Here is a 27,896-nt window from a genome sequence, read left to right on the forward strand (position 1 = left end):
CGATAAACCTTTAGCCAACTTTATCAAAAAAAGGAAACAAAAGGCACAAATACATGCAATTAAGAATGAAAAAGGTGAAGCCACAACAGACCCAGCAAAAATCCAGAGGATCATCAATTCCTACTTTGAGAACCCATACTCTAATAAAATGGAAAACACAGAAGAAATGGACAGATTCCTAGATACACATGAATTGCCAAAGTTAAATGAAGAAGATATAGAAATTTTACACACCCCAATTACAATGAGTTAAATTGAAAATGTAATAAAATATTTACCAACAAAGAGAAGCCCAGGTCCAGATGGCTTCATTGCTGAATTTTACAAGACATTTAAGGAACAACTAATGCCATTACTCTTTAAACTCATCGAGGAAACTGAAAGGAAAGCAGGGCTTCCAAATTCATTCCTGGAAGCAAGTGTTACTTTGATTCCAAAACCAGGGAAAGACCCAACCCAAAAAGAGAACTATAGGCCAATCTCCCTAATGAACATAGATGCAAAAATCCTCAACAAGATACTGGCAAACAGAATACAGAGGGTCATCAAGAAGATCATACAACCTGACCAAGTCGGATTTATCCCAGGGATGCAAGGATGGTTCAACATCCATAAATCAATAAATGTAATACACCATATTAACAGAGTCAAGGACAAAAACCATATGATCATCTCAATAGATGCAGAGAAAGCATTTGACAAAATCCAGCACCCATTCATGATAAAAACCCTACAGAAAATTGGAATAGAAGGTCTTTATCTTAACCCAATTAAGGCTATCTATGAAAAACCAACAGCCAACATCATACTAAATGGTCAAAAACTGAAAACTTTCACGCTAAAATCAGGAACAAGACAAGGATGCACACTAACACCATTCCTGTTCAATATAGTTCTGGAAACATTAGCCACAGCAATTAGAAAAGAGAAAGAAATAAAAGGAATGAAGATGGGAAAAGAAGAAGTTGAACTGTCATTATTTGCTGACAATATGATACTTTACATAGAAGACCCAAAAAACTCCACCAGAAGACTTCTAGACTTAATTGACAGATTCAGTAGAGTAGCTGGATACAAGGTCAACACTCAAAAAACAATAGCCTTCTTGTACACAAATAACAGACTCACTGAGAGAGAAATTAGGGAAACAATTCCTTTTACAATAGCATCCAGAACAATGAAATATCTAGGAATCAATCTAACAAAGGAAGCAAAAGACCTCTACATTGAAAACTATAGCACTCTGAAAAAAGAGATCGAAGAAGATATAAGAAAATGGAAAGACATCCCTTGTTCCTGGGTAGGAAGAACCAATATAGTGAAAATGGCCATACTTCCAAAACTACTATATAGATTCAACGCAATGCCAATTGAAATTCCAACAATATACTTCACAGAACTAGAGAAAACAATCTAAAAATTCATTTGGAACCATAAGAGACCTAGAATAGCTAAAGCAATTCTAAGCAACAGAGACATGGCTGGGGGTATCATATACCAAACTTGAAACTATACTACAAAGCTACTGTGATAAAATCAGCATGGTACCGGAAAAAGAACAGATCTGAGGATCTCCAGACATGCTCAGCCACCTCATCTTTGACAAAGGAGCCAACCACCATCATTGGAGGAAAGATAGCCTATTTAATAAATGGTGTTGGAAAAACTGGATTTCAACCTGCCAAAGATTGAAACTAGACCCATACCTATCACCATGCACTAAACTAAGATCAAAGTCTAAATATTAAGACAGAAACACTAAACTTGCTGGAAGATAAGTTAGGTAGAACTCTTGAAGATATTGGTATAGGAAAAGACTTTATGAACAAAACCTCAGTAGTGCGGGAACTAGCAGAAAGAATCAACAACTGGGATCTCATCTTATTAAAAAGCTTCTGCACTGCAAAAGAAACCACCAACAGAGCTAACAGACAACCTACAATATGGGAAGAAATTTTTAGCAGCTGTACCTCAGACAAAGGACTACTATCTAGAACATGTAAAGAATTGAAAAAAATCAGACCCCCCAAATTCAAAGGCCCAATTCAAAAATGGGAATCTAAAATGAATAGACATTTCTCAGACAAAGAGGTAAAAGCAGCAAACAAATATATGAAAAAATGTTCAACATCACTGGTCATTTGAGAGATCCAGACGAAAACAACACTGAGATTCCACCTCACCCCATAAAGAATGGCTGCTATCAAGAAATCAACAAATAACAAATGCTGGTGGGGTTATGGGGAGAAAGGAACCCTTCTCCATTGCTGGTGGGAGTGCAGACTGGTACAACCACTGTGGAAGTCAGTATGGAGATACCTCAAAGAACTAGGACCAGGAGTCCCATTTGATCCAGCTATTCCCCTGCTGGGTATCTTCCCCAAAGAATTAAAAGAATCATACCACAGTGATATATGTGCACCCATGTTCATAGCAGCACAGTTTGTAATAGCTACAGCTTGGAGGCAGCCCAAGTGCCCATCAACTGGAAAGTGGATAAAGAAAATGTGTTTTTTTTATAAAATGGAGTACTACTCAGCCATAAAGAAGAAAAAACTAGTCATTTATAGCTAAATGGATGCATATTGAGGCCATACTCTTAAGTGAAATAAATAGGACACACATGTGTAAATACCGAATAGTTTCACTAGTGTGAGAAACTGATAGTGTAAACAAGGGTTAAAATGATTAAAATGAATAATTCATAATTTGAAATAGGAAAAAAGGTCCAAACACGAAGGAGTAAAGGGAAGGGAAGGGGAAAGGAAAAGAGGGAAAGGAAAAACTATGAGAAAAGGAAAAAAAAAAAAAGGAAATGAAATCTATGTAAATAGGGAAGGGTGGAGGGTGAAAAGGGTGCACAGGTAATGGGAAAAAAAAAAAAGAACCAAGATATTTCATGTACAGGTACAAACACCCAATGATAAATGTAAAAGAATTGTATACCTAAAATGTACCAATAAAAGAACTAAAAAAAAAAAAAGAAAAGAAATAATTTCTCAGATAACAGCAGAGATGGTGCCCATAGTGCAAGACATGATTCATAAATCTAGAGCAGACACAGATTAAAAAAAAAAATTGAGGAGCTGAGGAACATATGGAATCCCAACATAGGAAACAAATGGAATCCACAAAACAGATACAAACAGATTTCCAGGCAATTAAAAACTCCCCTGAAAGTTTACACAACAGAATGAGCCAATGCGAAGACAAAATTTCAGACATAGAAGATAAGATTGCAATTAGTGACCAGGAAAAGAAAAATTTCTTTAAAATAGTATGGGACCATGAGAAATCAATCCATCAGCTGCTAGATGATGCAAAGAAGAATAACATAAGACTGATAGGAGTCCATGAAGAAACAGGAGAGAGTGAAGATGACATAAAAAAACTGTTCACAGAAGTGTTGGCAGAAAACTTCCGAAGCAGGGGACAAGAACTTGACATACAGATAAGGGACGCATATAGGACTCCAATTAGCCTTGATCAAAAAAAAATCTACACATAGGCATATAATAGTTAAGATTCCAGAAACCCAACAGAAGAACAAAATTCTACAAGCAGTTAGAGAAAAGAAACAAATCACATACAAAGGAAAGCCCATCAGAATCACAGCAGGCTTCTCAGTGCAAACCCTCAAGGCAAGAAGAGCTTGGAGTCACGTATTTCAAGCCCTAAAGGAAAACAGCCTGCAACCCAGACTGATATACCCTGCAAAATTATCTTTCAAAATTGATGGAGAAATAAGATACTTTCATGACAAAGAGCACCTTAGGAACTTCATGAATACCAAACCAACACTCCAAAAAATTTTAGACAATATCCTAGGAAAAGACAATGAGGATCACAACCCCAGGAAGCAAAGCAGAATGAATACATCAGGCATTACAAGAAATTAAACACAAAGGGGGAGAATCCAACAAAAAGAAAAAGTCGTGACAATGATAAGTCAATATATATCAGTTATAACTATCACGTTAATGGTCTCAATTCACCAATCAAAAGAAACAGGCTGGCAGAATGGGTCAAGAAGCAAGATCCAACAATAGGCTGCATACAAGAAACACACTTAATTTAAAAAGAAACTCCTACACTGAAAGTTAAAGGGTAGAAAACAATACTCCATGTGACAGGAACCCGAAAAAAACCAGGAGTAGCTATGCTCTTTGCAGATCAAGTGGATTTCAAACCAAAATCTGAAACACTTCTGGTCCCAAGAATTTCAGATAAGGGACAGTCAACCTGTATGTACAAATCTATTGTGAACATGTGTTTTCATTTCTCTTAAGTAAAAACTTAAGAACAGAACTGTTGGTTCTTAACAGTAATACAAGAAATTTCTACATTGATTTCCAAAATGGTTTTATCATTTTACATTCACATTAACGGTATTAGAAAGTTCTAACTGGTTCACACCTAAGCTGACATTTGTTCTTTTAAAACCTTTAACTTAATCTCCCTAATGAGTGTATAATACGATCTTGTTATTGTACTGATTAGTATTTTTCTGATTCTAATGTTGCACACATTTCCTTGTACTGTACTGGCTCTTTATCATCTTCTTGTGTCTTTTTAATTGGGTTGTCTATTAATGAGCTGCAAGAGTTCTTTCTACATTCTGGTCATAGGTTATATGTATTATAAATATGTTCTGGTTAAGGACTACTTTTCATTTTCCTAACAATGTCTTTTAAAGTTCTAAATTTTTTCTTTTTTTGGTACCAGGGATCGAACTCAGGACCTTGCACTTGCAAGGCAGGCGTGGTGCCACTGAGCTAAATCCCCAGCCCCAAAGTTCTAAATTTTGATGGAATCTCATTTATCAATTTTCTTTTATGCATCATGTTTTTTGTATCCTAGGAAATGCTTGCCTACCCTAAATTCATGAACATTTTCCCTTATAATTTCTTCTTAAAGTTTTATAGTTTTAGTCTTTCATATTTAGGTTCATAGATCCTTTCAAGTTATTTTTATGTATGGAAATAAAGGGTTGAGGTTAATTTTTTACATAAGGATACTAGGTGTTCTAGTACCATTTGTTGAAAACATCTTTTCCTCTGCTCTTGAGTTGAGTTTATGTTCTATAAAATGTTAATGTTAAACAGTCTTTCAAAAAAATCAGTGGACCATATATGTGTGGTTCTATTTCTAGATTCTGTTTTATTCCATTGATCTGTATGTCTTTCCTTATGCCAACATTGCCTTGATTACTGTAGCTTTAGAAGAAGCCTTAAAATTAGGTAATAAATGTCTTCCAACATTGTTATTTTTTTTTCTTTTTACTTTTCCAGGTCCTTTCTACTCCTATATAACTTTTAAATTTCAATACCCAATTCTTCATTTATAGCAAGTATACATAGATCTGAATTTTTATATATACCTTGTTTTCAAATCCTGCTAAATTCAAATACAAGTTCTAGGGGCTTCTAGAGATTTCTTAGTATTTTCTCTGTAGATGATCATTTCATCTACATATAAAGATCTTATTCTACCTTGCCAATCTTGTGCTATTTGTTTCTTTTTATTGTCACACTATTTTGGTTTGAGCCTATGTTTCAAAGTTTAATGGACAAATGAAGAGTAGGCATATTTGCCCTTGTTCTCCACCTCAGGGAGAAAGCATTGTATCTTTTCCATTCATATAAGGTGTTTTTGCTGGAAGCATGGAGTACATGTCTTTTATCTGTTGAGAAGGTTCTGTTCTACTTCTAGTCTCCTGATAGCTTTTACCATGAACAGCTGTAGAATTTAGTCCAATACTTTTTCTGCAACTACTAATAGGATCATATGGCTTTTTCCTTTCCTTTGTTAAAATGATGGGTGGATCTTCCAATGCTGAGCCAACACCGCCATCCCTATAATATAACCACTTACTACATACTGCCAGATCTGACTTCTAAGTTCGTTTCATTAAACACATTTTTATTTATGTTCATACTTTTCTCTTTCATTATCTTTATCCAGTTTTAGTATTAGCACAATGTTGATTCCCTAAAATGAAGGGAGATGTGTTCCTTCTTTTTTCTGCTTTAAATGTTTGACATAATTCATCAGTTAAAATGTATATGAATCTGCTGTTGTCATATAGATAGGTTTTCAAGCTAGGAATATACTTTCTTTAATAGGTGCTGAACAAATTTTATATTTCCTCCAGAGTCAGTTTCATTAATTTTTCTTCCAAGGTACTTCATAGAAGTTGTCAAATTTATTTCAAAAAAGATTTTTGTAATCTGCTTTCATTATCCTTTTAAATTCTGTACAACCTGTGGTAATGTCCTCTAAATCTTGATATTATAAGTTTTAAAAAATGTATAATTGATATTGTGTAATAGGAAGAAAAGGCCTAAAGGAGCAGGGGAAGTGGGAGAGATAGGGGAAAGGAAAGAAAGGAAAAGAAAAAATATGAGAAAAGGAAAAAAATGGAAACAAAGTCTTTGTAAATAGGGAAAGGAGGGCAGGGGAATGGGAAAAAAATAAGAACCAAGATACATCATGTAAAGGTACAAGATCCCAATGATGAATGTTAACTGTATTTTATACCTAAAATGTACCAATAAACTTAATGGAAAAAAAATAGGCCATTCCAGTGTCCTACTGAAGTATGTGCTTCAAAGTGGTGAGTGACAAGACAAGGCCAGTGAAGCCCATTAGCTTGTGAAAACTTCCATACTTCATTTGTGTGAGTCCTCTGATTAGAAGCTATGCCATGTGGAATACTGTGATAGTGGATAAGGCATTCTGTACGTCCACAGATGTAGTGTGGGCAGAAATACTGCATGCAGGAAACACAAATCTGTATCTAAAGTAATCATCTACCCCTATAAAAACAAAATATCGTTCCTTCCAGGTTGCTTGCTGATCATCCCAGGAAATGGTGTCATTTGAGGGAATCAGCACTGGTCTCTCTTGTTGGCAGACTGGACTCACAATAATAACCAAGGTGTCTATGGTAGGTCCCATAACACCCAGTTCATGATGGGTAGCTTAGGTCACATAGTAATAGTAATTTAGTGAGCTGCAGACACTCAACAGTGGCCATAGCCAGGTCAGCCATGGTGAGTGAAGCTCATGTTGCTGAGCTCATGCATAGCCTCCATTCCTGGCACCATAGCCACTTTGTCAATGAGCCTGGACAACAGTAGGGTAACTGGAGAAAAAAGTTGAGTGGTACCCATAGAATGGGTCATCCTATGAACTTATTAAAATCCTCTGCTGTTGAGGTCACCTTTTAGGTGGGCATTTGCATGGGACACAATACCAAGTGTGATCAAAAACTATAGTGACTTTTAAATTATATTATAGTAAGACACATTACCATTAATTCCTCTTTCAAACACCCCCCCCTTGCTTTGAATACACTTATTCCATCATTCTTTCCATTTTCAGAGCAGTCTCTTTCACGAGTATTTTTAGTTGCACTCTCATGGCTGCCTCAATGTCTTGAATCAATTCAAAATGTTTACCTTCCATGGTCATTTTGGGGAAGAGCCGCAAGTCACACAGTGCTGGATCCAGTGAATGAATAAGGTAGTAAGGACATACTGTAACTTTTTATTTGACAGAAATTGCACACCAGAAACAAAGTATGACTTGGAGCACTGTCATGACAGAGGATGAAACTATGTGCCCATTTCTCAAACTATTTTATATGTACATCAATTCTTAAATGTTCTAATAAGCCCTTATAATATTCACAGGTTAACCTCTGAATGACCAAAATGGCAAAGATCTGAGGTGTGATGAAAAAGTATGATGAATGTTGCTGCAGGGTAACATTCAACAGAAAGGTAGGGCTCTTCAATATGAGAAGTGCTGCACTGAAAATTACTAAAACTTTGACAGATTTTAAAATGTTTAGTGCACTCCGTCAGTTTTGAGCTATAGTTGAAAGGTGTATTTTAAAGTGTGCCCCTAGATCCTGGATCACAAACAATAGATCAACATGAAATGCTGTCAGTTTCACTGGACTTGCTGCTTCAGATTCCAGCTTTTTAAGAAATATCATCACAGGTGATGAAACTTGAATCTATGGTTATGATCCTGAGACCAGGGTTCAAAGTTCTCAGTGGAAATCACCCAGTTCTCCCTGTGTGTCTGCCAAGGTGATGTTGATTGTGCTTTTTTACCTTGATGCCATTGTGTGAGCTGAGATTATACCCATGTCATGGATTTTCCAACTTGTTCCAAGTCCCTGGCCATCTCACCAAATCAGTGGTTATAGCCAAAAATAAGCATGTATCTGGCCATTTCTCCTTTCAAGCAAAGTATACAACCAGGGAGCATGCCCAAAGTCCTGCTTATTGACAGGATTTCCCTTAATGATGTCCTGGAGGTATGCCCCAGAGATGGTCTGTAGTGCTACAGCTATTCACATTTGGGTGGTGCCTGCAGAAACAATTGAAAACCAGGCATGAGTCTTTTCTTCCTCTGACAATTGACTGCTAGGAATTGGTACAGGCTAGGGCAGAGAAGGTAGTATAACAGGAGTGAAACAGGTGCATATGAGTTACTTCTTCATATAACTTACCTGTGCCTACAGGGTCCACTCAGGCCTGACTATATACATACGACCTCCACTTGATGAGGTGCTTCTGTGAGTAACCAAATTCAGAATAGGCAGCCCAGGTCACATGGTTCCCTGGTAGAATTCAGTATCTACTAAGGTCCAGTAGCAGACCAAGAGCTTTTTCTCAAAAAGAGAGTAGTGATCCACAGAGGACAGTCAGACTTCCTCCAAAACCTAAGCACCTATGCTTAGGCTTCCTATAAGGCCTCCCAAAAGCTCCGAATAGCTTCCCCGTCTGCCACTGACACCCCATGTACCACCGGATCTGCAGGATCATATGGCCCAAGCGGAACAGTCAACTGCACCGAGGCCTACAGCTGAGCTTTCTCCTGTTCTGGGCTCCACTGAAAACTAGAAGCTTTTCAAATCACTCAGTACCCGAGCTAGACTAACACACCCCAGGGAGGACGGTGTTGCTCCAAAATCCAAATAAGTCAACTCTGCACTGTGCCACTTTCTTGGTTGTAAAAGAGGCCAGGTATACAAACTTATCCTTCACCTTAGAATGGGTATCTCTACATACCCCACACTTATGGATCCTGAAAGTTTCACTGACACAGACAGTCTCTACTTTTAATTATTTTTATTTCCCACCCTCTGACATGCAAACGTCTAACCAAGAAGTCTAGTGTACTTGCTAACTAGGTCCAATAAGCATAATATCATCAAAGTAATGGAGCAGTGTGACACCTTAGAGAATGAAAAGGCAATCAACATTCCTGCAAACTAAACTGATACACTACAGTCCTGGAGAACAGATACAGTCCTGGAGTAAGACAGTGAAAGTATACTGCTGGCCTTGCTAGATGAAAGCAACTATCTTCTAGTGGACATTATTTACTGAGAGAGAATAAAGTACCTGGCACATCAATAATGGTATACCAAATACCGGGGGGTAAGTTCATTTGCTTCAAGCAATGAAACCACATCTGTACAGCAGCTGCAAATGAAGTCACCATCTATTTAAATTCACAATAATAATAAAATCTAATGTCATTCTCCAAGATCTACCTGTCTCCTCACATGCCAAATAGCAGAGTTTAATAAGATGCCCTAGGAAATACCAGCCCTGCCTCCTTTAAGCCTTTGTAGCAGCACTAATCTCTTCAGAAATGTAGTATTGCTTTTGGTTTATAATTTTCCTAGCTAAAGAAAGCTGTAGTGGCTTGCGCATCATAATAGCTTTCAATGCTTTAAGTTAAGGAATTAATAAGATTTGCCAGCTGCTAAGTGTGCCTGTTCCAATTATGCTTTCTAGAACTGAGGAAACAAGCACAAGATAGGCTCAGAGCATACTAGGCTCACTGTGAGTCAGACATGAGAAAAAACTTCATCAGTCCCTTGAAGCCTGCAGGCCCCTACTCTGACAGGTGGGCCATACTGATGCTTTGGCTCTCCTAGAATTAGTTCCACTTTAGAGATGGCATCCAGCAGTCCCTAAAAGGTCTCACTAGTTCTTTTACTCAAATGCACAGTTACCCTGGAAAAAAGATAAACAAAAAATTTTAGTAGTGTACTGTGGTCCCTCCTTAAGGGGATCTGGCCTCCTCTTTATTCAAAGGGTCTATAAACTTACTCAAGTCTAGGAATGGACTGAGAGGCTGTGACCCTGTATTAATGACTCAGGCTGGACTTTTGTTCATTTGATCTAGAACTTTTCTGCATACAGAGATTGAGTAAGTGTTTAGTTGTTGGGCCAGAAGTATAACTCAGTGGTAGAGCACCTTCCTAGCATGCATAAGGCCCCTAGTTCAATCCCCAGCAGCACAAAGAAAAGAAAAAAATTTTTTGTCTTCCTATCTATTTATGTCTTCCTAACTAACTAGCCAATGCCATAAATTTGCACAAATCAGACTACTGTATTCTGATTGCTGTACTAATCCTGGTGTCCATTATGGTAACTCCACCCACCTTGCATTTGAAAGTGGCCCCACCACCCTGGGATCCAATTACTTCACTGCATTTAGTTTTCCCAATTCAATAACTGCAGTTCCCACTGTAAGGTTTTCCCACAAAGAAAAGCAGTCACAGAACTCTTTGAGGATGCTGGGGCTCCCACCTAATTTTATTTCTTAGAGTTATGGTGAAAAGTATATCTGTGGACCCTTCTAGGATGTGTGAATAGGTCTTAAATGATAAATCCATTCTAACATTTCAATCTCCCTAAGCCTTTGAACCCTGTCCTCTGTATTAAACCAAAGTAAATTCATCATTTCTAACTAACTCACTTTGGATTACCTTTTGGTTCATTTGGGCCAACTCAACAAACTGCTAGAGCCCTTTCTAACCCCCTAGGCTGCAGAAGCCTATGTCAATAAATTTGGCTTGGTCTAACTTCATGTTCCTCCTCTCAATCCCACAGTAGTAATACCCATCCTACACATGCTCCCCAAATTTCTGCGTGTAATTTGGGAAACATAAGGAGTTCTTTTGGAGTGTGTACACATCTCCCCATGGGTCACAGTTCACACCTCACCTTCAGAGCCCTGATGAAGTTACAGGTCTGGAAACACAGAGGGATGGTGAGAGTAGATCCTGTGGGAGTCTTTGCATTATCCTGCAAAAACAACTTCCTCAAGAAGGCTACTACAAGCTCCCTTGGACAATGGAGTGGGGAGAGGACACTCTAACTAGGGGTTGAAAGGCCATGCTCATGGGCCAAAAGACTCGTCAGAATTTGGGGGCTCAATGTCCCCAGTTTTAGGTAAGTCTTCATATACATCCCCATTTCAACCTCCAGGTCCCATTCCTTCGCCAACAAGGGAAAGGAAACAGCCTTTCTTTAACAGTAGACACTCCAAGCAGCTAGGAATTCATTTCATGTTTTAATTCAGCCAGTCACAGGATAAGACTTGGGTTTAATTTTCAACCATCTCAGCCCCACAGCTATAAGAAATGAGGCTCTAATTCAGGACACACACAGAGCCTTCGGATCATTTATGTGGTGCTCAAGCTAGGAATCTGAATCCCTGAGCTCATCCTTTTCTTTCCCCACTTTGCCCAATGACACTGGAAGCAACCAGGTAACTTCATTTTATTTGTTTGTTTGCCTAAAATGGCCAAAAGCATCATATACACAATTACTCAGAGCCTTGATCTTATAAGTGGTTGATTAAGAACATTCAATTACGGGGCCGAGGATTTAGCTCAGTGGTTCCGCCGCCTCCCTCGCAAGCAGGACCCAAGTTCGATCCCTGGTACCAAAAAAAAAAAAAAAAAAAGAACATTCAATTACAACATTTTGTATATCCCTACTGCCACATGAGACCATGGACTCTCAGTGTTCTTTTTACTACTGCAAATAAAGTCACTAACATGTTTTAATCTAATCGGATTAGACCGTGAATTCCAAAAATCCCAGACCTAATTCAGAAAACACATCTTTAAAGTTCTGTTCCTCTAGAAGCATTCTTGTACAAAACCTGTGTTAATCAAGGTGATCCAGAAAAACAGAACCAAGAGAATGTGTGTAGATTTGTGGACAGATGTGTGTGTGTGTATACACACACACACACACACACACATACACAGACACACACACAGGCACACACACATGTATGGAGAGAGAGAGACAGATGACAGACAGACAGACAGACTCTGGCTTCTTCAGTCAGAAGTTGGAGACCCAGGCAAGCTGATGGGGTAGGTTCCAGACCAAAATCTAGCAGTTTTGAAAGCTCAGACCAGATGTTTCAGTTTGAGTCAAAGGAAGGAAAAGACTCACTTGGTAGTTCAAGATGATCAGGCAGAAGCACCCTTTATTGGTAGAAGAGGCAGCCTTTGTGTGGATTCAGACCTTCAGCAGACCAGACAAGGCCCATTCCATTAGGGAGGGCCACATGCTGTCCTCTGCCCATTTGTGTTTGCTCCATCATCTGCACTTGTATGGGAGACAAATTGTATTCCTAAGTATGAGTACGTAACAGAATGCCAGCACTCGTAACAAACGACAGACAGAACATTCTCCGTGGAACTTCAAATATATATGAGACAAAAGGAATCAAGTTCACAATGCAATAGCAGAATATATGAAATAAAAACATGCAGTTATGGAAAAGAAGCAGGAATTCCACATATGAAAATATAATATACAGGCAATAAAATGAAAAGCTCAAGGATGCCTTGATCAGTACACTCAACTAAATAAATAACAGGAAAAAAGCATCAAAAATGACTCATAAAGAGAGAAAATCTGAGGGCCAGGTATTTAGCTCAGTGGTTCCGCCACCTGCCTGGAAAGCGCAAGGTCTCGAGTTCGATCTGTGGTACCAAAAAAAAAAAAAAAAAAGAGAAAATCTGAAAGGCAGGTTGAGGAACCTGGATGATAGACTGAGCAACTCCAACAAGAATTCAGTAAGAGCAAGGGTGAAAAGCAGAACAAATGGCAGAACACATCCAAAACTGAAAACAGACCTACAGAAAAAGTATGTCAAGTGCTGGGCAAAATAAATAGAGCGAGCCCATTTCTGTACATAGAACACTGGAACTCCAGTAAAGCAATAAATCTCTTAGGGAAAGAAACTCCTGACTGTTCTCACTGACTAATGATAAAAATAAAAAGAGCATAATGAACAGCTGCGCCTCTGTGCTGTTACTCTGTACATGGACCTGTACTAAAGAAACATTACAATTACGATTACTGTATTTTTTTTTAGCTTTAGACTTCTAAACAGCCTATGAGAATATTAATTTACAGATGAAAAAGCAGATGCAGAGTTCAAGAAAGTTAACCAAGTTTCCACATTTGAAACTCAAATTCAGATCTGCCTCTAAATCCTAGAACCTTATTAATTCTATTACTACTAACAATCACCACCCACAAATACCTGGAATTAATGTCTTCATCTGGAATGCGAGGCTAAAATTTATGTAGACAAAGGCTCTAAAATATCCTTCCCAGGACAGCAAGCTAAGTAAATCTAGATTTTACTCCAAAGCAGGGCTCTTCCTGCAGTAATGAATCTCTTATCAGCAGGCCTCAGTTTCTCCATCTGTAAACACATGGCCAATAGGAACTGTTCTCCGTGCTCCTTCAGGACCCTGCCTCCTTATGAGCCTGCGACACCCACTGGGCAAAACCCCAACCCTACCATCCCACTCTTTCTTCTTTAGTCTCCTGTTTACATTCTCTGTTCCTAATCCCAGGCAGCTGAGATAGGCCAAGGGAAATCCCAGAGCCGACTGTTGCCTCCACAAATAAAGGCGATCTGATTTCAACTGCATCATCTGAACTGTCTGGCAAACCTATGACACCTACCTGGCCACTGTTTCTCTAAAGCAGCTTTAAACTATGACCGAATCAGGAAGTTGTCTCATTTCAGTGAACTCACCAATGACATCCTAGATGCCTAACTGCTGGACACTTTTTCAGACCTTCCTTGGACTTTGTGCAGCATTTTATTTGGGGGAGCAGGCAGTTAATGGAATTAATACTCACCTGGTCGCTCAAAGATAAAATGGAAGAGTCATCTCTGATGCCTTTTATGGCCTCCAATTAATCAGTAAGTTCTCTATTCTGTTGTCTTCACGTGTCACGCCCATTTCCTTCATGCCTTTACACTGCCTCACCTAGCTCTGCATATTTTCTGATGCTAACCATCACATTAGTTTCCCTGCTGCCCTCCCATCTATGGTCTCATTCCCTACACCACTTCACTGTCCACCAGAACATGATCTACCAGAATGATCTTTTAGAATTCAAATCTCACCAGATTCAAACCCTTTCAACTATACAGTTCTCCCTATCCCAAAAGCAAACCGTAATTCTACAGGAAGACATACAGGGCCTTTACTCGTCCACCTAATCTCTTGCCGAGCACCCTCCCTACTCGCCACAGGTAGTTTGCTCTTTAGTGTCCTTGCATGCAGCCTGGACTCAGAATGCCGGCCTACAATGCTTGACCCAAGCATTCCTCCTGGAGCATTCCCTAGTGTCTTATCCCCCTGCTCCCATCACAAGCTACACACACTTCTACTCTGCAATATCCCATTCTACTAAGTTGCATAAGCTACTCTCTTCATTTATTAATTCCTTGGAAACCAAATTTTTGTCTTTTTTTCTTTGTATCTCCAACAATTGATTCACACTGCAGGCAGTGCACAAGCATTCTTAAATGAGCAAACAGGTGAGTGGGTGGCTCATAAACCTCATTTGGAGCATTTCTAAGGTTTCCCAAGAGTAAAATTTCCATTAAGGAGAATGTTGGCCAGTGCTGAGGCAGAACACAACACAAAATCCTGGTTCTAGTAGTTTCAAAGTGTCATTTCACACCTCTGTACTGAGAGGACAGTAACTTTTTTCCAGGGTTTTTTTTTTTCCTGGACTCACCTGCTATTTGCCTTTCATTCTCAAATGCCAAGGTGTATAAGTGATGGTCATATTCCAATTCTTTGCATTTCCCTTTGTTAATTTTCCAAGTTTCTGTAAACTGTAGGGAGGAGAGAGTGTGACGCTTGCTCTTTGTCATAACAGCATCTAAGACCAAAACTGCCTTTACACCTGATGGCTGCACTTAGCCCATTTCAAGGCCTGAGACCCATGGGGAGAACTGGGAGGAAAGCAAAGGGTCACTTCACTAAAAAAAGCAAGCCTCCAAGTGTGAAATGGTACACGATTTGAACATTATATGTCAGATGGAATTATCAGTCAGTATTAATAACCAACACATTTGTATTCGTATACTGACTTGACATAGATAGTCTAGAAAAAGCCTTAACTATGCTTTTATCTCATAAACCATAAAATTAGATTTCTGCTGGGTTTTTTCTTGCTGTGGTGAACCTTTTTTTTCCCGGGTACCAAGAATGAACTCAGGACCTTGCACTTGTGAGGCAGGCGCGGTACCACTAGCCAAATCCCCGGCCCTGTGGTGTACTTTCTTAAGTTGAGTGAATCAGTTACATTCTTCAAATACTAGCCAGAGCACATCAACTGCTTATATTTAAAAGAAACTCCCAAAATGGGGCTAAAGTAGATGCCACATAAGGACTTGGTTGCTAAATACAAATTTAATACAAGCACTGTAGGCAAAGTCAAAATTATTAAAAGGAAATCTACTTCTGAATATTTAGAGGCAAAAGTCCACTCTCAATTTCTATGTATTTCAACAAAAGAACAAAAATATAAACTGACATTTTTAATTCTTTCTACACATATTATATTAACAAGATATGATAAGTAAGGAGGACTACATCATCTAAATACTCAAAAATGCTGAACATTTTAAGTCATCTAGGTAGAAATAATATTTGAATAGTTCTAGGATTCAAAAAGATTTGTAGGTTTCATTTTAGACTTCATAATCAACTTTCTAGCAGGAAGAAACTAACATTCACTCATTTTCTTAGTATCTAGGATAACCCCAACCATTGTGTAAAACTCACAAGTTACGAACTAGAAGGTACTTCAAGGGAACTGAAAAGTGAGACAGAACTGACCATTACTATAAACATACTTAAATAAAAGCCTAAAAAAACTGCCTCGTCCTTCCCACCATTCAGATCACAGCTCGAAGTCTCCAGCTTTGAACCAGGAATCAGTTTTTACCAGACACTGAATCTGCTATACCTTGATCTTGGGCTTCCGCAAGGCTCCAGAACTGAGAATTTCTGTGTATGAGCTGCCCTATGGTATTTTGTTATACAGACTTGAATGAAAGAAGGCAATTTTAAGCAAATTATATTTTACAGATCTTAGCTATCATCTCTTCCTCTTTGTTGTTATTTTTGTATCTTTGATATGTGTAAGAACTCATCACTCTGTTTTCACTAAGTTCCTGAGGCCCTGGAGATTACCAGTTTGGGGCTTTACTCCTTAGATTAAAAACACTGATTCCTGAATTGAAGTCCCTAAGTTCCTGAATTCACTTAGTTGTGTGCATTTGTACTAAAGTACTTTGATTTTTTTAAACTTTTTTTCATTAGTACATATTTGCAATACACAGTGATCATATTCATCATAGGGAATTTGTACCTTTACATAATATATCTGAATTCTTTTTTTCCCCATTCCCTTCCCTCCCTTCTTCAATCCTTCTGCCCCTCCCCATTTACACAAGCTTTGTTTTCATTTTTTTCCTTTCCATTCTCTTTTTTAAATTCCCTCTCCCTTCCTTTCCTTAGCCCTCCCTCTCCCTGTTCCCAAAATCTATCCTCCATTATGCTCCTTATTCACCCTGTGGGTTTCTCACACAAGAGAAACAATGTGATGTTTAAACTTGTGTGTCTAATTTATTTCACTTAAGATTATGCTCTAGAGATACACCCATTTTCCTATAAATGATGTTTGCCACAGGAGCCAACAGATTATATTAGAAAACTTTTAGCAGCCTCATTCAAATATCCAAAGATGTTGGTGAAAAAGGTACAAACAGCCATAACAGAAGAAGCATTTAAGGTAAAAAGATAACAGGATAATGTGAAAAGAAAGTAAATGAAATAGGAAGGGAAACTCACATTGCAATAAGAGAATTTAAATCCACGGTGAGAGCAGCGAGGACCAAAACTGACACAATAAAGAGCATAAAAACAATCTATATGGCAGACAAATTTGAGATGCAGTTACAGACTGCAGAATTTAAAAAATAGACACCTTCAAAACACTGTGGATGGAAGACATTTTTAAAAAAATGACAGCTCATATAACAAAAACAGCCCTTCTAACTCCCACACAAGGCAAGAATACATTAGAAATGATGAAAATAAGAAGACAGAAGTATATCCAAAATTATGGGCTATGACAGCCATTATTAATGAATGTAACTCCCCTTTCTTAAAGACAATATATCTTATAGTGAAGGAGAAAAATGATAGCATCTTTCAAAATAGCCAGATCAGATATACACCGAGCAAATAAAAACACAAAAAACATTAATACAAGACAAAGTACAATTCAAGGCAGAAGGATTAAGTGGAGTAAGAATCAAGATGAAGCAACCATAAAGTTTTGTGTCAAATATTGTATTGAAAGGCTTAAAAAAGTTTAAGACAAGAAGCAAAAATTATTAAAAGTGCATGAAAACCCCCCAAATCTTCTAGATTTAGAACAACACAGCTCTCAGCCCAACCTATTCTACAGGAAAAACTTACAAAGAGCAAAGGATTAAAATTAAATCACTGTAAAGTCCATGGACTTGTATCAGGCTTTATACTCACATATAAAAAATATCTTCCTGGCCAGGCATGGTGGAGCACGCCTATAATCCCAGCACTCAGGGAGGCTGAAACAGGAGGATCACTATGAGTTCAAGGCCCACCTGGGCTACACAGTGAGTTCAAGGCCAGCTGAACTACATAGGGAGATCCTGTCTAAATAAATAAATAAATATCTTCTTTTGAAACATCCATAGAGCATTTATAAAAATAATATATTATGCCACAAATAAAATCCCAGATAGTTCTAAATGAACGTGAACTGCATAAAACCATATTCTCAATTTCCAAAGCAATATAATTAGAAACTAGTTCTAAATAAAAATATTAGAAACTTAAAAATGCTAACCTAAGTAATTCATGGGTCAACAGATATCTGCAATTACAGATTATTTTTTAAAGAACAAGATTGCTACTTATCAATACTCAAAAAAATATAATCAGATATACTCAAAAGAAAAAGTATTGCCTTAAAGCCTTTCATTATTAAACAAATAAAAATTTTCCTGCCTACTTGCTGATACCTACAATTTATCCAAAAGAGGGCCAGGGTAGAGATTTTTCATTCACAGTACGAAATTAAAGGACTTAAAGCACAATTCTATAGCTTGTGATAATTCACTTAAAAATATTATTTCAGAAAAGATAACATGTTTCAGAATAAACCAGTTTCAGGCCACCTGCATCCAGCTGATAAAACTGATAGCATTAACTAATACCAGATGCTGCCATGTTTTTACAGGGCACCAGGGGGAAGAGGGCAAAAGGGATAAAAAGTCACAAGTTTAGAAGAGTTCAAAGAGTAGTACTAGGGACACACAAAGCAGTTTAGTATGTATCCTTAGCACAATTTCTCTAAGTCTAACTGACAAAAAGCATTAATTGAAGTTTAGAGTATAGACAGGATATATCAACAGAAAATTCTACTGTACACCATGTACATAGGGAACGTTAACTTCCCAACAGCTTAGAGGGGTTGTGGTTAATGATACTAATAATCAAGAGTAAAGGAAACAACCAGGTTTGTGACCTACAGCAATAGCAGTTTTCATAAGGGAAATAAGCCCTGTATGCAGAGTTTCACACAAAATTGTACACCAACACTTCATCTGATTCCTTTCAGGAAAACTACCACTTTTCAAGTACTTGAGCATCAGGAATTCCGTAACACTTCTCCCTCACATCCTAAGGACGAGAAAGAGCACGCTGGCATTGTCAATTTGCCTAGGAACACAACAAGCTCCAGGAGAGCCCAAGGGCCATATAATGAGCAAAGGTACAAGGCAAGATTCCCACCCTAGATCCCAATATGTTATAAACATTAAGTGGAACTATAACACGGAGGATCAGGTCATACAGTAGGTGAACTATCACCCCCTAGCTAATGCTGACCAGCCAGGTGACCATGGGCCATCTCCCTCATTCAGTAAAGGTGCTCATTATTAAGCACTGTCTTTGTGCTAAGCTCTATGCTTAGATGCCAAAGGATCAGAGTTCTCAGCTTCCAAAAAGAATGGACACGTATACTATCCATTTCAAAAGGCTTGCAGGTGAAAAGAGCAAATGCTCACAAACGCAACGTTTAAGAAACAAAGAATTTACTTGAATGCCATTCCTTCCTATTAAGTCATCTTCAGGTCTCACACAGAAAAGTTTAGAACCCACACTCAAATTTAATTTTTTTCAAACTATGCTTGCAGAATATTTCATATATGCAGGATTAAAAAGATATCCTCCTTTGAGAGTATGACCATCCTAAAATTTTTAAATTTTGTTTTTATCATTAAGTATTGTATTGTTCATATAGTAAAAAAAAAACCTAGATGCAAATAAAATGTAAAGGTGCTCAGTTTCCAAATGCTCAATGTCATACAGAAAATAATGGAAACAGCAAAACCTATACTAGAGAGGGTAGGAGCATCAGGGACTTGGGGAGCAGCAGGCACTCAGCAGGGAATACAGCCCTCACTTGTAGAAGGAAGACAGCTCTTCACTGGACCAGCTCACAGGAGAGAAGCTGGCTCATTCCTCGATTGTGGAGGACTAGAGATTCCAGCACGGCACAGTGCACTCATTCTCTCTTGGGGGGCTTAATGGCTGCTCAGATTCGGGAATCCATGAAATAATCCCATTTTTGCTTCTTAAAAATGGAGATGCTTTAATTATTAACATCAGTTAACTTAAAGAATATTAACTCAAAAAGAGAGCAGCACATATCAAATGTATAAGGACAATGAGTTTAAGGTGACTAAACATTAGCTTTAAAGAGATCAGCAAATTTAAGCAGTTTAAGAATAACAAAAACACAGTTTCTAGTCTTGGCAGAACTGAATCAAAAGTATTATTAATTTCAAAAAGGAAATTCTTTCCCAAGGAGACTTGCCACAGTGACAAAGAAGGTAAGCTTCAAAGTAGAAAATGTTATGCAAAGCAGACATGTGACCCGCCACTCTGCAGATATTCAAGGGAGAAAGAGCAGCATTACACTTGCAGTGTAAGAAGAACCAGAAGAGAGTTGCATCATCTCATTGCATGAATCGCCTCACTCAGATTCCACCTTCCTATGGCTCACACTGTAATTACTCAAGCCTGAAGGGACAGAGCTCCTGAGAAACAGGCCTGCTTTTGTGTTTGTACTTTTTGATAATACACACACAAACACACAAAGACAAGGTCCCTCTCAAACTGCCATAAATAAACATCAGTAATTATTTCTATCTCACAATAATAGCAATGGTTACTTCTATGGCTAACACTTATACAGCCTTAAAACGTATTCTAAGGACCACGCAGATGCTAGCTCACAAATTTACATAAGCCCTACAAGGCTTTAAGTACTACTATTAATCCCCTTTCTGCAGACAAGGACACAGAGCAGCAACACTTGCACCAAGCTGCCTGTGTGCACCTGCATCACACCCAAGTGCCCCAGAGCACGGAGGCCTGCTGTGTCCTCAAGGGGCTGAAGGCAGCAGAGCTAACTACAGGCAAATGCACCCTGGAAGCTCGGCCTTCAGTATCACCAGCTCACCCACATCAGCAACCCAGGAGGCAAACTGTACCTTTGCTGACAAATAGGATCAAAACATTCCCATTCGATTTATTATTTGATGGATTACATATTGCAATTTTACTGACCAGGTTACCCAAATTCTGTCTTAAAATTTTACCTCACTGCTGTAAGAATTTCAAGCACTTCAGGCAACCCAATGGTTAAAAACAGAATTCAAAGAGAAAATTGGGTTCCATGTTACTTCAGCTGTGCTATTTAGTTTGGCGAAGCACTATCACTTTCTGTACCTCAGCTGTGACCTGCACACATTTCTTTATGCAATGGGGCAAAGATTAAAGCATGAAGTCCCAAACAGTGTCTGTCTGGTAAAACAACCTATCTGGGAGGAAATTTGTGGTGGGATGGGACAAGACTAGGGAGGAAGAGCACAGAAACCATATAATGGCTTACCCGAGGGCTGAGTAGGGAGAGGCCACACGGACAGAGGTAGGCGCTAAGCAGGAGTGACTCTTCGCTCTCCCACTCCCTCCTGGAAGTCCCCCAGGCAATCCCAGAGAGGGAAGCGGGAGGAAGCCCAGAAGCAGTTACAGAAGTCCCTCCTTCCCACCAATGTCACTTCCCGCAGAAGAGCTCCAGGCAACTCCACAGACAGGCTACAGTACAAACAGTTGCAAGGGAGGTCAGGTGGACAGCCAGGCAGAGGGGACACCTTTAAATGCGTGGCCATCAAGGCAAACACAGTGTAAAAGCCACAACCTACCCAGGCAGGACAAGCAAATCAAAAGTCCCCTCATTAGGACAGGGATGCCGTGAGCAAGTCCATAGACAGGTGGGGAAAAGAGGCACAAGGAAGGGCAGAGAATAAGTAGAACTGGATGGAGCAAGAAAAGATTTTGGAATCAAGAAGGTGGATGGAAAGGCCGGCTGACTTCCCCACCGCCGGTCTTATCCTCTCACTCAGTTTGGTCCCAGACTCTTTCTGTCCCTAGAACATACAAACCAGGCTGTTGGCTGCCTGCAGTCCTTCGCACTTTGGTTCACTTAGCCTTAAAAAGCTCTTCTCCCATGTCTTTAGGTTTCAATGCAAACATCATCTTCAGAGAGGCTTCCTTGTCCTGGTCACTCTTCTGTGACAGCTAATGGTACTGTCAACTTAAATAGATTAAAACCCCTTCTCCATTAGTGAAGCACAGTTCTGGGCAGATATGCGGGTGACTGACACGTAGGTCACAAACGGAAGAGGAAAGACCCACCCTGGATGTGGGTGGCACCAACCAATAGGCTTGCAGCCTGGGTGGAACAGAAAGGGGAAGAAGAAGAAGGAAGGCTGTCCTTTTGCTTCTTGGGAGGCGCTCTGATCCTCACCATCATCTTTGGACACTTGTCTCCACTTGCTTCAGGTTTCCAACAGGACTCACACCCAACTCTGCAGTGAGCTCTAGGCCTTCGGCTTTCATCTGGATACCCTGGGTCCCCAGCATGCCAATGAGCCTTGTGCCCTTTCACTCCTGACTCTGCAGGTGGCCACTGTAAGCCTATTTTGTAAATCTTTTCTATATCTTGTATTTAATCTACTCCTCCACTGCACTCTAAATGATACACTTTCTATGGCCAGCTTGTCACTCAACAGCACAGCGCCTCTCTAACTACGTGATGAAGCCCCCCCTTTCGCATTCAATCTACCAAGGAACTATACTTTTGTAAAAATACAAGAAAAATTATTTTCTTTTAAAGGTGCAATTTTTTAAACAATATAAAAGGAGAAATTTTTCATGAGCACATCAACAATCAAAACTTTATCATATTACAATAAGAGCATCTCACTCTGCATGCCTGTCACTGCAAGCCACTGAGAACCACCACAACTGTCAGCAGGCCAGGCTGTGACACTGCTCCATTCGCCACCAAGCACATTCCCATTACGCACTCGGCACACACGAGAATCACTGCTGATCTGCACCGGACTCTGTTCTGGGTATGGGAGCTGCAGGTATGGACAAAACACACAAGGAATGAATCTGATTCATCGTGGCAGCTCTCAAGTTCATGTGCACCATCCTTCGTTCCTAAAACTATATTTGTTTCCCTGTGTGTTCTTTGTATTGCATAATGACCAAATATTTTGATCAAAAATCCCTTCTATTTTGATCTAAATCCCTTCTTCTAGATGTGTTCACATCTAGACACTAACTTGGGGAGCCAACAACATGGAAGAATTAAACATCTTCAGCCAGTGACGACACTGAACCACCATTACGCTGACATTCCACACTGAACAGCCACCGTGTGCTAAGTCCATCCTGCTGGCAGGGTTCTCCTTGCCCACATCCTCACCCACATCACAGATCAGCAGTGAAAACACTCAAAATTTCTCCTCAAATACAAACAATGTCTCAGCTTTATCACCCTAGGGCCAAGAAGATGTTACCCTAACCAGTGCATAACCCAAATTTCCTTAACCAGTGCATAACCCAAATTTCCTTAAGCCTCCACAGCTGAAAAATGAGGTTCCATTCAAAACACACCGGTCCCCATCTCCATAAATATCAGATCTGGGGCTGCTCCCAAGGGTCACATTCTTTCCAATCTCATTCAACCAATTCACCATCTCTCAAAAACTCTTCATATTGTTATCGTTCCTGTTTTACAGATGAGAAAACTGAGAACTATACGTGTTTAGTATCGATTTATGTTAAAAATGAATGAAGATTTATGTGTCGCAATTTTATTCTATTAAACATAGTGTTAAATTCTTACCAAAGGGTCCCAAGCTCGGTTAGGCTTCAAACAACCAGGCTGCAGTAATCAAAGCTGATAGGTAGTTCTGGGAACCCAACTGGCATTAGGAAGCAATGAACTTTGCCATGTAGAAAAAACCAAGTGAGCAAATGGACAAAACACAAAGGAGAGGTAAGAAAATGAAAGCTACACATTTCCAAAACGTATAAGGGCTACTGTAACCTTCCAATGTATTATATTATTAGAAGATTGTGTAGCAATTTTTTTAAATCACTAAAGATGTTTATGTTATTGCAACTAAGGACCAGGTGTATCCCTTAGAAACAGCAAAAGTTAATAGAACCTGGCAGAAGTCTACCTATTCAGTTTAGCCAATTCCTAAAATAAGGCCAAGGGCACTGTTCAGAGATTTCCATTAAAACATGTGAATATCTGAAACAGCCTGGATGGAGGGAGAATCTTCAACAAGCCCCTACAGCTATCCCAGAGAAACAATGTGTTAGCCGGCCTTCCTGCAAAAAATTAAACATGCTAGAAGAACTTCATCTCTAACTCTGGTGTCCCTTCCAGCTGCCTTTGAGCATGTATTCTAATACACACTGAAGACTATTGTTTAGGTTTATTAATTTAAAGAAAAAATCCATTCTGTCAAGCGAGGTCTAGAAACCACACAACCGCCTACATAGTTTCATTTGTCAAGCTCTGACTGATCAACATGAGCGACTGAAATTATCAGGTAAATATATACTAAGACTCTATAGTTGTTGGCATTTAAAACCGAATAGGCATCTACAAAGTCCAAGAGTCCTTATTTCAATATTTGCCACCTCCCTCAAGAAAGTTGATTGACATGTGTATGTATAATCTATGTAATCCCAGCACCCTGGAAGGCTGAGGCAGGGGGATTGCAAGTTTGAGCCCAACTTGGACAACTCAATCATTTAGCAAGCCTTGTGCCAAAAAATAAAAATAAATAAAAATAAATAAAGGGCTGGGGAGGTAGCTTCATGCAAAGGCCATGGGTTGAATCCCAATACTGTAATAATAACTATAATATAATTAACTGTAATATAATTGTATGTGATAAATTTGGTACTTTCAGTTGAGAGTGAAGTCTATCATTATATATTAGTGATACCCTATGTTTAAAAACAATAAATGCTTTACAAACTTTGCCAGATCATTAAAATATCTTACATGCTCCACCCTCTAGGCAATCATATTCTATATTTTACTCTATACCTTCTCTGCTTTAAAGACTTTTCAGTCACATCATTTAGAGATGGAGATATTCTTCATTCACCAGCCAAGTTCACCAAAGAATGGAGGACAAGTTCATTCCAGGGCCAGGTCCTTGGAAGCAAGACCTGGCCTCTCACTGGTCAGCACCAACCCGGGCCTCTGGCTGGTGAATCAGCACCACCCCGGGTCAGTGAGGAGCCTCTCCCTGCTCTCACACTCCTCTCGGCTCCACCCTGTTGGTCTAGGAGGAAGTCGCAGTGCCCACAAGACCTATGACATGCTTGGGAAATAAGTTTCATTCTTTTGTTTATCACCTGACCATTATTCATACTTCTGCACACTTGACTTACCTGTGTGCAGGTAAATCCATTAATCACAGTCACAAGCTTGACTCTCATCCAAATGGATCCAAGCTCCTGCTTGCAGAGGTACCAAGCTGTTAGACAAAAAGTAAAATGGAAGAAGCACAAAGTGCCTCACAGTGTTCCACACAGATAAACACATGAGGAGCGATGCGGCACTGGCTAGGCAGTGTTTCACAACCCACTGGCAGGCCCTATCCAATCAGGTGGTACCAGTGTTCTGCCATTTTGCAGAAGAGAATGCCACGGTTTAAGTAAAGTTAAGAAAACTTTGCCTAAGATGGTATGTCAAACATAATGTAGTAGAAACTTAAACCCTGGACCATGACTTTTTCTGCCTTTCTTTTACTATAACAGACAATATAAAATGGCATCCACATTACAAGGGAACGGGCAAAGGTTTCAAGCTCAAGTTGTTTTATTCAAAGGGACTGTTATTAAAGGGTTTTCACCACAGATTCAAACCAGAATTCTCATTCCAGAATCACTATTCAATTCTTGCTTCTGAAATAACACCCATAAGAAATTTGTCAAGGAAAGTGAGAACATAAAAGCAGGCTCCTCTGCCCATTTCCGGCTTAGGATAGAAACGTTCAGCATGGAACCCAGGTCCATCAGTAACTAACAGCCGCCTCCCCATCCTAACAGGCTGGATCTCTTCACAGGAACAGCTGGCCACATTCTTGGAGGCAAAACATCCATTTCCACCAAGGAGACAGGCTTTAAAATTAGGCGGCAAAGGCTTCAGTACTGGAAACTACTGGAGTAGAGATGTGATTATTGTACCTAAATGTTCAGAATTCTCTCCTCAGACACCAAATGCAACTTAGTTCAAACCCATCAAAGCTCCAAGAATTTTTGCCTTTCTATTTAACATTGTACTTCCAAAACCAAAGTTAACTTAAATGTGCCCATGAAAACAGAATCAGTAACTGCCTTAGTCTCTGCAGGCACCTAGCCTGTGCTATCCGCTGGTCACATAAGCAACCTCCACCTTTTCAATAGATTTGAAAAAGTTATTTTCATACGGTTGGATTCATCACTGAGGCAGGAAAGAAAGAGTAAGAGATTTCAATTCTTATCTTCACCGCAATGGAATATTTTCCAGGAAGTTTCAAAGCTAAACATTGGCAGTGCTTGGTATAGTGTTGCATGCTCGCAATCCCAGCACTCTAGCAGGCTAAGGCAGGAAGGTCACAAGTTTGAGCACAGCCTGGGCAACTTAGTGAAGCACTGTGTCAGAAAACAAGGGGGCTCGGGATATAGCTCAGTGTGCAGGCCCTGGGTGGATCCGCAGTAAGGGGGGGTGGGGGAGGGGGTGGGGGAGGAAGAGGCAGAGGAGGGAAAGGGAAAGGAGGTCGGGGACAGAAAACCCTGCCCTCTCACAGTGGCTGTGTGATGGTATGGAGACAGCAGGCTGGTGCTCAAGGCTTAACACTCACTCACAAAGATCAGCCAATAGCTATTCAACGGCAATTCGCAGCAGCAGGCTGGGAAGTGGACCAGGAACATCTGGAGGCCCTGCTCAAGGACCTGCAGGTGAACTGGGCTCCAAGGAAGGGTGATGAAGCAACAGGCCACAGATCAGGCAGGAGGTGACACTGCCAGAACCAGCAGTGTGGGCAACAGTAGGGCCAACTGCCCCTGAGGGCCAAAGCCTATGATACCGGGAAGACACACCAGGGACAGAGCAGGGCAGGGCAGGCCGCTGGGCTCAAGACTTTTACTAAACAGAAGCAGAAGCGTGTGCTTTAAGCCAGTAGTGGTGAACCTATGGCACGCGTTCTGCAGCCGGCTGTCTGTATCACTGAAGCCTCTACAAGGTTTGCCGTTACTGTTCTGGAGAACAAATAGTTATACGAACGGGTGGGAAGATGAATGCAGTAACATCCAGTAAGCCTCCAAAACCCAAATGGAGTTCATGAAAACAGGACAGGACAGGTGAGAAAAATGTCACTGTTCTGAGGGGGCAAAGGGGCAGACAACTGTTCAGAGGAAACCAGTGTTTGGAACTGGGCCACAGGGAGATAAGCCAAGCTGACAACCAAACTAGGCTCGGGTCAGGCTAGATGGCTTGCTTTGGCTGTGTGATGGCTTTACCTGGAGATTCAGGGGAAAAAGCCAAGTAGAGACATCAAATGCAGGGACATCTGGAAAGGCAGCAGGGTAAGATTATTTAGAGCATTCATTTGCTGACCCATAACGGTGATTTCCAAAGCCATATGATCATCAGCATCAACAGGGGAACCTGTTCAAAGCAAAGACTCCGAGGCCCCACCCTAACGGTCCTGCCCAAGTAGACCTGGGATGGGGCCCAGGACCCACATTACTGCAAAGCAGAGCGTGGGGGCCACTGCTCTTTGGCACTCTGCTCACTTTGCAGCTCATAATCTGCCTCCAGAGTTCTGAATATACTTCCAGAGCACATTCGCTTTGATGGCATTTGCAGAATGTGAAACTGCACCTCTCTGGAGGATTGGAAACATACTTTCACATCTGAAAATGATTACTTCTCAGTCTGTGCTCCCTGGTCATGGGGAACAGGTCTGATACTCCACTGCTTAACCAATGGCCTAGGTCTGCATGCACCAGTGACTACAACAGAGATCAAACTCCACAGCTTGACCAAGAGAGCTCATGAATGTACTGGTAAGCTGATGACAGTGCACAGCACGTGGCTCTTTTGCCTTCAGTGATGGGCTCAGGGAGATCATGGGCAACTTGCACAACTGGAAGGGAGCCTTTCACGGATGACAGTAGTGCCAGCATGGACCTCCATGGAGTGCTGACTCCCAGTCCTCCCTGGCTCCTGCCTCCGTCCACC

The 27,896-nt window shown here is 40.1% G+C and overlaps 1 protein-coding gene and 1 long non-coding RNA gene across 3 annotated transcripts in view; both read right to left on the bottom strand.

The window, feature by feature from the left end:
* Gmds (GDP-mannose 4,6-dehydratase) overlaps positions 1–27,896 on the bottom strand; it is a 546,952-nt gene that overhangs the window by 467,315 nt on the left and 51,741 nt on the right. The window lies entirely within an intron of this gene.
* Positions 554–26,343, bottom strand: LOC110349797 (uncharacterized). Its single transcript, XR_015439276.1, has 3 exons — positions 21,180–26,343; positions 12,291–12,441; positions 554–11,760 (listed from the first exon to the last, which is right to left on the bottom strand). It is a non-coding gene; the product is annotated as an uncharacterized LOC110349797 (long non-coding RNA).

Source organism: Heterocephalus glaber, unplaced genomic scaffold (genome assembly GCF_053883595.1).
Source record: "Heterocephalus glaber isolate CG9 unplaced genomic scaffold, H.glaber_assembly_v1.0 deba00001472, whole genome shotgun sequence".
Taxonomy (NCBI): domain Eukaryota; kingdom Metazoa; phylum Chordata; class Mammalia; order Rodentia; family Bathyergidae; genus Heterocephalus; species Heterocephalus glaber.